The 11,763-nt window shown below is 49.2% G+C and overlaps 1 pseudogene; it reads left to right on the top strand.

Moving 5' to 3' along the window:
• The first annotated feature begins 1,145 nt into the window (after positions 1 to 1,145).
• LOC146190505 (very long chain fatty acid elongase 4 pseudogene) lies at positions 1,146 to 4,292 on the top strand (annotated as a pseudogene).
• The last annotated feature ends 7,471 nt before the right edge of the window (positions 4,293 to 11,763 follow it).

The raw sequence follows: 11,763 nt of genomic DNA, 5'->3' as shown, positions 1-11,763 counted from the left end.
GTAAAGACCATCCTATGTGTGCAGTTTCAGGCCTTCATCTATTTTGACCTCGTTTATTTATCCCCTTAATAGAGTCAACTGCTGAGCTAGTTGGTTGTCACACATAATTACAGGGAATTCAGCGCAACACAAACACACACAAGAAAGGAGACACCACTGATTGGAGTAAGCGTTCGTGGTGTCACAGATGTGACAGCTGCAAGCTGTCCCATCTGTGAAGAATTGTTGCCCCGAACAGATCATTCGATTTCTACACCAAAGATCGTACCAAGTAACAACGTTATCGAGAAAATTAAAGATGGAGATCGAAATACCTTTGAAACACTGTTGTGGGAAAACTAAGGCCGCGACCCGTGCGTCCACTCACCGGGGGTGTTCATGCGCCAAATTCCCCTGCGGTCATCCACTAAATCCCCACTAGCGCGCGTACTCGCCCATGTGGGTAATTTTAGTGTTCCGGCGAAGGCGGCGTCAAGCGGAGTTTGTTTTGATTTACTTTTCTCCTGTTGAGCAATAGCGTTTCAAGGTATTGTCCGGAAAGCGAGCGCACAACTAAAGCGCAGACGTGCGGGAGTTTGTGTACGCGCGACGCTGAGCCATCCGCGAGTGTGTTTCCCCACCGCTGACCCGTTTGCCGACTACACGCGAGCTACGCTACGCGCGCAGCCCGCCAAGAGGCAACTTTGCCCTCTCCCGCTTCCTTCTGTCCGGTTTTGTCGACGTCACAGACGCTGTGGGCCAATCGCATGCCGCGATCCGCGATTGCCGCGATGTTCGAGAGCGGGAAGGGACCCGCGCCGGTTGCTGCGCCTCCTCCTGACAACTGCATCTCCTCGCCGTTTTAGCGTACTGCGCGACGTAAGGCTTCCTAACACGTTGCACGGCAGTGTGAAGAGCGGCACGCGTCGGTGCTGAACCACACTTCGGAACACCCCGCTGCTAGCACGCGTTAACGATGACGTGCGTGACGTCACTGACCAATCAGCGCGTTCCGCACAGTCCACAGCTGCGCCCCATTGGCTTCGCGGCCCACGACGCTCAGAAGTGTCCACGTGCGCGCGCCAAGGTGCGAATTCGACTGACGTCATTGGTGTCGCCGCGACCGACCACCTAAATGGCGTCGATCTCATTCAGGGCTCCACAGAGCTCGCTGCGCTTCCTACCGAGGCAGTCACACACGGCGCGCAACGCACCGTACAGTATCTATCGAAGTGCACGCTCGGAGTCTACGACAACCACCCACGCACTATGGCTCTTTTAGAAGACGGACTCCGGTACCTGTCGTCCCTCGCGGACCCCAGGGTTCAGGGTTGGCCCCTAGTCGACAACCCCATCACTGTGATCAGCGTCGTGGCCGTGTACGTCTCCTTCGTGACAACGGTGGGGCCTCACTGGATGCGTGACCGGAAGCCCTACAGCTTGAAACCTCTCATCATGGCCTACAACCTTGGAAACGTCCTGGCAAGCGCCTACTTCGCGTTTCAGTTCTTTCGGTACACGTACTTCGGTGGAGGCTACAGCTGGTCCTGCCAGCCCGTAGATTATTCGGACAGCCCCAACGCCCTGGCCCTGACGAGGCTTGCCTGGTGGTACCTCATGCTCAAGATCGCAGACCTGCTCGACACTGCCTTCTTCGTGCTTACTAAGAAGCAGAGCCACGTGACTGTCCTGCACGTCGCTCATCACGCCATGGTCGTCGTCACCGTGTGGTTGGTGCTCAAGTACGCTTGCGGTGGCCAGAATATCCTGACGGCAGCCGTCAACAGCTGCGTCCATGTCATCATGTACAGTTACTACTTCCTCTCGCTCATGGGTCCGTCCGTGCAGAAATACCTGTGGTGGAAGCGCTACATCACCCAGATTCAGCTGATCCAGTTTGTCGGCCTTGTTGTGCACGCTCTCATGCCGCTCTTTGTGCGATGCGGCTTTCCTCTCTTCTTCAGCTATCTCTGCATCGGCGAGTGCATCTTCTTCTTCCTAATGTTCTTCCGGTTCTACCGCAATAGCTACAAGAAACTAGTCAAGGATTACTAGGCCCAGCCAGTAACGACTCCAGTCATCCCATTGGGACCACCTCATACCAGTCAGGGCAGATGCGCTAGTTGTTCGCCCGTTGTGGAACTCCGTCATCAAGGCTGCACTCGGTATCGCCTTTTTAGCTCATGTGTTGGACGGGTGAGCTATCCTCGCAGCCTAAAGTGCTTGGTGCAAACGCCAGACCACAACAGCTTCGTGCCACACCTATAGCAAATGCAGCCAGCCATCTTTCCGAGGACAGATGACTCGCGAACGGCGGCAAATCCTCGCTCGTGCAATCGCACACGCTGCGCGTGCGTCGAGACGGGTCGTCCGTCTTTACTTCGAAGGTTGTCAGGGTGCGTATGCACATACTCCAGCACCTCTGTGTACCATTACAACTCGCAAGATAAACGGGCGGAAAAGAAAAAAAACAAAGAAGAAAAGAAGGCCGTGGCGGACGCGTGTATTGCACATTGACGAGCTGTACGCTAGCAGGGTTGACGAAGTTTTTTCCTCTTTCCGGTTTGGGCTGAGTGTTTTTTTTTTTCTTTCACTTCGGTAGCACTGAGCGTACCGCACGCTTTCCCATTTTGGTCTCGCTTCAAAGGCGGCCTCCCGTTGTTCGCTTTCATTGCCACCACGTCTTCGTTTCACCTTATCGACGCGTCGTGTGCTGCACCCCCCCACCCCCTTTTCTCCCTGGCGTTTGTCTTTTCGAGCAACTCTTTGTAGGCGTCGTCATTGGTAGAAAGGAGGACCTGTCTGTTCTTCTCGTATGTGATGCTCTTCTACGCCCCCCCTCCTACCGATTGCCGTATGGTTAGCCGAAAACAACGAGCTCCGGGAAAGACACGCTCGCTCTACAGTGGAGGACTTATTGAACGCGGTCGTGCGTATCTGTTTCCACTGGCCGACTATGCAGGATATTCGTGTCGGAGCCCAAAGAGGTCGAGAAATGTGTGAGGTCATATCGTCTGCACCACACGCATCAGTTTCTTTTCCTAAAACAATACGAGGTCGAGAAGGAATGACATGCATGTGTAGGCTCAGATTTTGAAGCCGCCTATTTGCTTTCTGCGACAAGTATTGTTCTTAAAAATTGAGCGCGCAAGTCTCAAAGAGCACAAGATAAAATCTTCTTCGGTTTTTAATCGTGCTGTGCTCAAAAAGTAGAGCAATGACAGGGAGCTCAACGTTAGCTATTCAATTCCAAGGCCAATAGAAAGGAGCTAAGGTGCTTTTGTGGCTATTTAAGCCGCATATCCCCAGCTGCTAGGAAGTAAGTGGTCCAAGCAAGAAAAACTAAAAACAACGCCACGTTTATTCCAAGTACATTACAAGCAGATCAGACCTCGTTGCTCAATTTGAAACTGGAACATAAACCTTTGCTGCGGATATACAGGGAGCTCGTGGGAACATCTTGGCATCAATACCATTTCTATCACAACTCCAGCCGAGGCTAGGTTACCCTTGTGCCGTCCATATTGTGCACACGCGTTCAGCCGTGCCTAAAGAACCGCCAACACACCATGTGATATTTTTTCCAGGGTTGTTGAGTGACACGTGTATGGACAAACCTCTGTACATATAACATATGTTTTATATTGTTATTTTTGTTATGCACTACACGATGTCCAATGAAGGTCAATTTTAAACATATGTCGCAACCTGCAAACTCGATGACTCCACTGTGCAAGCCTCTATGCTTTCATCTTTTAAAGTGCACAGACCCGCCGTTCACAAGGCGGCGGTTGAATTCAACGATTTCTGTTTCCTTGTGAAGAAAAAATTCTTTGCTGTATAAATCACTAGATTACCTTCTTAAATTTGACCTAGGATGCAAATCGTATTTTGCTTTTTTAATCATTTAGATTACTGTAATATTACAAAGACTGCATTCTGATTTTGCAATTCTGCATTTACGCCCCCCTATGCTTGTGCGGGCATAAATATTCGATGATTCTTGAGTTCTCAGTTTCCGCTGTTATTAGACGCATAAGATGTTGGTCTATGCAAAGAATTCATGCGCACGTTACAAAACTTGTGACTGGAACGTTTGCGAGATAACTTTCGTCTTCCTTCGGGTACTCGTCATTACTGAATATTTTTGTCCTCACATATTTATATTAGTCGTTGTGTTTTTACTCTGTCACCTGTACATACACACCGTCATAATTATGGAGTGCGTTGAACTATGGAAGAATGAAATCCTTGTTTGTATTCGTTCTTGTTAGTTGAATGTTTTTATGTTTCCGAATTAAAACAATGCTCAATACATAAAACTATATGTCTCGTAGTTCATTGATTTTATTGAACCCAGCTGAAAAAAAAAAGAAAACAACTACAGGACGTTTCTATAACCCACCAGATTTTCTGTCCGGTTTCTGTTGTTGTTGTTGTGGCTGTAGGAAGAAGGAAAAGAAAATGCACGGGTCTGCTACTGGTTTTGTAGCTGAGCGGTTTCTGACCGTGAACATTTTGTGGCAACGCAAATTTTTGTAGCAACATCAGAATTTTATGCAATTAAGACAGGTCATGCTACAGACTAGAGAACATTAGTACAGAAAAAAATTGCAGAACTACAAGAAATACTACAGAAAAAACTGGTGTTAAGACAGAACTACAGTATTACTTTGTCTAATACTGTCTTTGAAATTTTTCTTCGATTAAAAATTGACAAAAAGAAACATATTTACAGAGTCGTTTCATAGCCAAGCCGAGATCTGTCCTGAGATTTGACCGCTTTACCTTCCGGAGCGTTGTATGCTCGGTTGATCGGCACCTTTTGTCAGTGAGAGACTCATACTAACTTCAATTTTCAAACTGTCGTGTGCCAAAGCAAGTTATTTCAGAACTGGATTAAGAAAATGCCGCATGTACAATTTTCATGAACATTGCTTCCAACTCTATGACATTCGCTTAAATGTCTTTGTTTACGGCTACTCGCAGATGTTATCTGCAGAAAAAAAATTGTCATCAACGCGGCGTAAAAATGTTTGTGCCTTCCTGTCCGAACCGTTTCTCTCATCTCTAAAGCGTAGCCTTGGCTGGGCAAAAATGTAGGATCAGATAATAACCTTAAGCATAGCAATCATCATACAATCCTTACTTACGATTAATGAACGTCGACCTACTTTACTAAATATGTATTTCGCCCAAGAACGAGTTTAAGCGCTTACTCATGCCTTGCGGGCTAAAGGTGGGTTATATTTATTATAAGTGTTCATTGTCTCTCCAGATATGACTAGGTTAGGCCGAGCTTGTAATTATTTTTCGGAAAAAGCGGCAAACCCAACAACGTTGCTCTCGTATTCGATGGCACGATGCTTGTTTTGCGTGGTTTTCGTGTCAGTTTCTGCATGTTGCCCTGTTTTTTACACCTTACCTGATGAGTCATATTTTCATACGTACTAATTCTAGTGTATCATTTCTATTAAAAGGTCTACAATATGCAAGTATATTAAACGTAAATGTAGTTATTATCTTGGGCGCATTGTTCTTAATGTTATTATTATTACTTTAACGTGATAAAAAACGCTGCCTTTGCCGTGTCCCGGCGCCGCGAAGAAAAAAGAATTCAGATGAAATTTCCTTGCAATTTCCTTGTGTAAGGAGTAATGCATCGTTCAGGTTCCAGAAATGATTTTGTACTCACCGACTGAAATGTTTGTTATCCACCCTAAGTTCACTGAACGCTTTGGGGCCACATATGCTCATTGTCCCTGTAGACTGTCATGAGAAAGGTCCATGATTAAATCTGAAAAATATATGAAACGGCTGGAGCGCGCTTATTTTTTCAGACACCCTTTGCCGAGGTAATACAAAAAAAAAGGCGCCCATATATAGATGAAGAAGAACAAACTGCCACTTCGCTGATTAACTGTTCCGGCTGCGAGCAGTTGCACTACGCAACACAGGACAGTGGTAGGACACATTCTGACCTGAATTAAGGCTTTCTATCTTCGAATACGGAAAGAACGCTGTGCCACTAATATCTGGAATGCACTGCTGTGTTAAGACAGATATGGTGTAGCCACCTTAGAGAAACTGCAGATATGTAAAATGAAATCAGGGCAGCGGGGCAGGTGGGTAGGGGTTTTTGTTTAGACGAAAACGGCATGATTAATTGGTAGGGCACTCTTTAGAGTTGGACTTCCGGGTTAGATAAATACTTTTGTATAACACAAGAAGCTCCTGATTATTGATTAATTCGCACTACACGAACAATCGCGGATTCTTTAGCGTGTTTAGGCCAGATGCGAATTATACCCGTTAGCAGACCGGATTTGGTGAAGGCCACGCAAAATTCATCGCGAGTGACTGGCAATTAAACGCTTGGTAGATTGATTTGCAACCGCAATTATGGTTGTACTTTCTGTGAACTTTAAGCACTTTGTATTATATATACTGTGAGCCTTCTGTGGACCTTCTTTCACTTGTACATGCCATCATCATCTTCTTTCATTTGTACATACCATCATCATCGTCCCGCGGCGCCGGCTCTGGCGCGTGCCTGGGTTGGTGACCGGATTAAAACGCTGGACAAGGCTTCGCTGTCCTTGCCGCCACGATCTCGCCGTCTTGACCTAGCCTTCTTCCACAAGTGGTGGAGGTGAGAATTGATCCCCTTGCTGTTTTGTGCCCTGCCTCTCGCTGGAGCTACGTTCCGGTCGCTGTTTACCGCCTGCCACCATCGTTATGTCTACCGAGAGCACCCAAGAATCGGCAGGACCCTCTACCTCGGCTGCACCACCCCCTCCGACTATGCCCGCACGACAACGCGACCCGCCGCTGTTCGCTGGTCGTCGCGACGAAGACGTCGATGACTGGCTGGACACCTATGAACGCTGCAGTAACTACAACCGGTGGGACGACGCTCTATTTCTGAACGTTTCTTTCTACCTCATTGAGGTCGCCAGAACCTGGTTTATTAACCGCGAACCCCACACCACTAACTGGACAACATTCAAGCAGCAGTTCCGCCAATATTTCGCCGACCCAGCAGTTCGCACTGAGGTCGCGAAGAACAAGCTCGCCTCTCGCCTCCAAGGTCCCGATGAGTCGTACGCGTCTTACATAGAGGCCATACTTGCACTCTGCCGGCGTGTTAGTCCCACCATGCCGGAACCTGAACGCGTACACCACATCTTAAAAGGAATTAATTCTGTGGCTTATAATACCCTGATTGCCCAGAATCCTTCTACTGTTGACGCCATTATTGCGACCTGCCAACGCATCGACCAGCTGCAGTCCTCCCGATTGCAGCCCAGCATTGCTACAGGCCCGACCTATGCTGACCTGGATCTACGGGCACTGATTCGAGCCATCATCCGGGAGGAGCTCCAAGCCCTCAAGCCTGTCTGTCGACACGGGTGCGATCATTCTTCCGTACCTTCTAATGACGCCGGTCTACGCAACATCATTAAAGATGAGCTGGCAACAATCACGCAACCTATGCCGTCCGACCCTCCTGCACCCCGCCAAGCATCGACTTACGCGCACGTCGCAGCATCACCCCCTCCTTTTGTTCCGCCGCCCCAACTGGCATCGCCCTACAACCACATCAACGCCGTGACGACGGCTCAGCCTACGCCACACTATTACGCACCCTGGCGCCCCTCTCGCCCAGTGTGCTACTACTGTGGAATACGAGGACATATATCCCGCTTCTGCCGTCGCCGTATTCAGAACGAGCGGCGTGGTTATGACGCATTCGAAAGTGACGTACCCTCATATTATCAGCGACGACCTCCTATGTCCAGCCCACCTCGAAGATCATCTCCACCTCCAGAATCCTCGTCTGAGCCTCGTGGAACCCATGCGTCCCGACGTCGGTCCCTATCCCCATACCGCCGCTCAGTTTCCCCTCTCCGACCCGCAACAACTCTCCCTGTCCGCCATCCGGAAAACTAAGCGTTGCAGTTTCCGGAGGTCAAACTGCAGTCTGCGAACTTACCAAAAGTCCTCCAGATCGCCCGTATAATGTGATTTCTGTTTTCGCTGAAGGATTACCGGTAGAAGCATTAATTGATACAGGGGCTGCAATTTCTGTCATTCACGCTGATTTGTGCTACCGTTTGCGAAAAGTTACGACACCATATGATGGGCCTGAACTCCGTGGAGCCAATGACGTCCCTTTGCGCCCTTTAGCAAAGTGCACCGTACGAGTTGTTATTGACGGCGTCCGCCATCATGTGCAGTTTGCTGTGCTCTCTCCATGTGCGCATCTGATAATTTTTGGATGGGATTTTTTGTCAACCGCTTCGGCATTAATTTCTTGTGGCGACCGTGTTATCCATATGACAGAAAGCGATTTTTCATCTGAAGTTTCTGAACGACATCATCCCCTCGTTGCCGCCGCTGATACTGTTCTGCCTCCTCAGTGCGAAAAACTGCTTACCGTTGTTTCTGACCACATCGCTGACGGGGACGTACTCATCGCACCATCTTATCGTCATCTTGAACGCGGTATCGCCTTCCCGTCTAGTCTTGTGAGGTTCTGCAACGGCTCAGCGACAGTAGCGGCCACTAACACTTCACGTGAATCCCTCGTGCTCCGAAAAGGAACTTCTCTCCCCTGCAAGGTGGATGTTCAACCTTTGTCCTTGATGGTGCTCACCGCCCCTCAGCCTCAGCACCGTGTTTCGACAGACGTCTCTTTTTCTGTTCTCACAAAGACTATTAATCCTAACCTCACGCCGAACCAACGCCAAGAACTGCTGACATTGCTTCGACAACACCAAGCCATTTTTGATGCCACTTCCCCACCACTGGGACGGACTAGTGTTGCGCACCATCGCATCATTACTGAAGGTAACTCTATCGTTCGCCGGCGGCCTTATCGGGTTTCCCTCTCTGAACGAAAGGTAATTGAAGAAAATGTAAATGACATGCTCCATCGCAATATTATTCGTCCCTCGACAAGTCCATGGTCCTCCCCAGTAGTGTTAGTTAAAAAAAAGGACGGCTCGGTACGCTTTTGTGTTGATTACCGCGCACTGAAAAAAATTACCCGCAAAGATGTATACCCAATGCCAAGAATTGATGACGCCCTTGGCTCTCTCCAAGGCGCCCAATATTTCTCGACTTTGGACCTCCGCTCGGGTCATTGGCAAATACCTATGCACGAGGACGATAAAGAAAAAACCGCTTTCGCAACTCCCGATGGCCTTTACGAATTTAATGTTATGCCTTTCGGACTTTGTAACGCACCAGCGACATTTGAAAGGATGATCGATACTGTGCTTCGTGGCCTAAAATGGAGAACCTGTTTATGCTACTTGGATGACATTGTCATCTTTTCGTCAACTTTTAACGACCATCTCACGCGCCTGAATGAGGTCCTCACGTGTCTCGCTTCAGCGGGCCTTCAGCTCAACACCAAGAAGTGCCACTTTGCACAAAAGGAAATTAAAATATTGGGACATCTAGTCAGCCATGACGGCATTCGTCCAGACCCTGAAAAAATTATCGCGGTCTTGAAATTTGCTCGTCCACAACGGACTACAGAATTGCGCAGTTTTCTCGACCTGGCGTCTTATTTCCGGCGTTTTATAAAGCATTTTGCAAGTATTGCTGCTCCCCTCCATCAACTACTTAACGCACGCAGCCCTTTCGTGTGGACTGAACAGTGCGAAGCTGCTTTTAATAACCTGAAGCACGCCCTCACATCAGACCCTGTTCTTGGCCACTTCAGTGACAGCGCTCCAACCATCCTGCACACTGATGCCAGTGGTATCGGTCTTGGCGCTGTACTTCTGCAGCGCGATGCAACTTCGCGTGAGAAAGTGATTGCCTTCGCCAGTCGGACTATGACTCCAGCTGAGAAAAACTACACTATTACAGAACAGGAGTGCCTCGCCGTCGTCTGGGCTGTCCAAAAGTTTCGCCCTTACCTATACGGTCGGCACTTCACAGTTGTGACCGATCACCATGCTCTTTGCTGGTTGTCTTCGCTCAAAAATTTGACAGGCCGACTTGGCCGTTGGATTCTACGCCTGCAAGAATACGATTTTGACGTCATTTATAAATCGGGTCGCCAACACCAAGACGCCGACGCTCTTTCTCGCTGTCCACTTTCGGAATCGGCTTGCTGTTTTTCTTCCCAATGCATTTCCACCTATGACCACAGCCGACCATCTCTTTCCCCGACGTATATCACAACAGTTTCATTTGACGACGCAGAGAACAAACACACTCTCCGCTCACAGCAATTAGCCGATGCCTACTGCCGTCCCATCATCGATCGCCTTATTGGCGCTTCGGACCCACCCAATGCTCGGCTTCGCCGACAACTTCGCAATTTCAAGCTCGAAGATGGCATCCTACTCCGCTTCGTGTATTGCACTGATGGAACTCGCTGGATACCAGTCGTGCCGCATGTGCTTCGTCAACGAATACTGGCGGCTCTCCACGATGACGCTACTGCAGGTCACCTTGGTATTGACAAAACCTACGACCGCGTGAAAAAACGATTCTTTTGGCCTGGCCTATCTTCCAGCGTTGCCAAATACGTCGCATCCTGCCCTCTATGCCAACGTCGCAAACGGCCGACTTCTTCACCCGCTGGCCTTCTACAACCCGTTCCCTGTCCCGCCACGCCATTCGACGTAGTCGGCATCGATTTATATGGTCCCCTACCTCTCTCCGGGGGGGGTAACCATTGGATTATAACAGCTGTCGACCACCTTACACGCTATGCTGAGACAGCACCTGTACCGACCGGTTCCGCTCAAGAAGTAGCAAATTTCTTTTTGCAATCAATTGTATTGCGTCATGGCGCTCCTCGGGTGCTCCTAAGTGACCGCGGGACGGCCTTCTTATCGACAGTCGTTGCCGAAGTTCTTTACGCGTCATCCACCCTTCACAAGACAACCTCGAGCTACCATCCCCAGACTAACGGGCTGACTGAGCGATTTCACCGCACCTTATCGGATATGATCTCCATGTATATCACACCGGATCATCGAAATTGGGACACTATTCTACCATTCGTCACTTTCGCCTATAACACAGCAGTACAACGGACTACCGGTTATTCTCCATTTTTCCTCGTTTATGGCCGTCCTCCCACTACAATTCTCGACGCTTCCTTCTTCTCTACGCCCGACTACTCCACATCGGTACCTACCCAGTTCTTATCTCGTGTGGCCAGATGCCGTCATCTTGCCCGCCTCAACACAGCAGCGTGCCAGGAAGACCGCAAGAGCCGCTACGATTCTACGCATCGCGTGGTCTCTTATCGTTCCGGTGACGAAGTACTGCTTTATACTCCACTGCGCACCCCTGGCCTTAGTGACAAATTCCACCACCGCTACCTTGGTCCCTACAAGATCATCAGCCAAACTTCTCCAGTTAACTACAAAGTCGCGCCTGTTGATCCCCCAGCCGATCGACGCCACCGTGGAACTGAAATTGTCCATGTCTCTCGCTTGAAACCGTTTGTGCGCCGCGGTACATCGGTTAGTTAAGAGCGGCCAGGCTGGCCGCTTCCGACCCCCCGGGCAGATTGTGTGAGCATTCTGTGGACCTTCTTTCATTTGTACATGCCATCATCATCTTCTTTCATTTGTACATACCATCATCATCGTCCCGCGGCGCCGGCTCTGGCGCGTGCCTGGGTTGGTGACCGGATTAAAACGCTGGACAAGGCTTCGCTGTCCTTGCCGCCACGACCTCGCCGTCTTGACCTAGCCTTCTTCCACAATACATATATATGAGAAATAGCTTCATACTGTTTTCAAT

The sequence above is a fragment of the Amblyomma maculatum genome, chromosome 4 (assembly GCF_055883805.1).
Source record: "Amblyomma maculatum isolate TAMU_Amacu chromosome 4, ASM5588380v1, whole genome shotgun sequence".
Classification (NCBI taxonomy): domain Eukaryota; kingdom Metazoa; phylum Arthropoda; class Arachnida; order Ixodida; family Ixodidae; genus Amblyomma; species Amblyomma maculatum.
Note: the sequence above shows the minus strand (reverse complement) of the source record. Positions and strands in the feature narration are given on the sequence as shown.